This window comes from Cyprinodon variegatus, unplaced genomic scaffold (genome assembly GCF_000732505.1).
Source record: "Cyprinodon variegatus isolate N-32 unplaced genomic scaffold, C_variegatus-1.0 Scaffold1032, whole genome shotgun sequence".
Lineage (NCBI taxonomy): Eukaryota > Metazoa > Chordata > Actinopteri > Cyprinodontiformes > Cyprinodontidae > Cyprinodon > Cyprinodon variegatus.
Genome location: NW_015151485.1, coordinates 166,604 through 168,036, shown reverse-complemented (window position 1 = coordinate 168,036; position 1,433 = coordinate 166,604).

Here is a 1,433-nt window from a genome sequence, read left to right as displayed (position 1 = left end):
ACACGCGCTACGCGGGACGGGTGGTCACCCTAGCTGACCACCTCTACAACTAAGCTGTTAATGAGCAGTGGAGAGTGGTGATAAATATCATTTATCGGTATCAGTTGAAATTGTTATATATCGATATCATAAATCAGCCCATTGATTATCGGTCAGTAATCTATATGCAGTGTTGGGAATAACGGCACTCATGAATAACTGTGTTTCAAGCCACAACGTTTCCGGTAACAAAGTAATATAATGAATTACTTTTCCAACCTTACAAACAATGCTATTGTTAGGTGTATTGTGACCTTGATCCAGCTTGAATCTAGCACTTTTTCCACTTGGACCTGATGTCTGGGTAAAGACTCGTTTGCTGTACTGTCCATGCGGCAACAGTACAGGAGAGGGACGAGGACACCCAATGAGTATTGTATTGTACATTTTTGATTAAATGAATAATTTGTTGGCTGTAGTGTCTATTTAAGCTGTTGTTACACTTGATGTCTCTTCTTGTTTTATATGTTTTTTTCTGTGTTTCTAGTTCTTCTTGTTAAAATATCGAATTTCATAAGTACTCATAATTACCTTGTTTTATGACTGTCCATGGTACAGTGGTTAGCTTGATATAACATTCGACACTCTTAATCTTTAAAAGGTAACATGAGTTGAACAGACACTAAACAACATTTGCAAAGAAAAATAGGAAAAAGCTCAACATGTAAAGTAAAGAGAACATTCTTTTTTCTGATAACAATCATAATAATTCTCTTGAGATTATAATGACTACAGATGTACGATACAAAGTGTATCACATTGTGAAGAGTTCACATTACACTTTTACATCAGTGAATGAAGAGCTTTGCGCTTCATGCTGGACTTACACACCTGACAAGTAGTCCACTACAGATGCTCATCACCAAGAGAATAGTACAGGCTATAGCAAAACTAAGGCTGTAGCTTAAAAGAACTCTTTATGTGTGCCATCGGCCTCTGCCGATAGTTCTGAAAGTTAGGTTTGCATTTATATACAGCAATACTTTATGTGCCTCATACAAAAGAAGGGTTAAAACACATGTACAGCCCTGTGCAATAAGCCACACATCTGCAAGCCGCAAGACCACCACATACACACTGGTGCTCTGAAGATTGTTTGGGCCACAATGTCATAACTGTTTTACTGCAATGCATGTTGGAGTATTGGGATAATGAAAAAAACAGCTAAAGTGTTGCTAGTCTGACAAAGAAAAATGACATGTTGTTGTGCTTGGAGTTTTGTGAAAAAATAAGCTGAAGCATTAGGCTGTGATTCCTGCAGTAGGCAAACCGTACTGAGAGTGGTTAGAATTAGTTTTCTGGAATAGGTGACTTTTTTTTTTTTTATTATTTCTATAGTTTACTGACTTTCGGTTGCCAAACTTCAAAGTTATGTGAGTTGAGAAACTACAAGG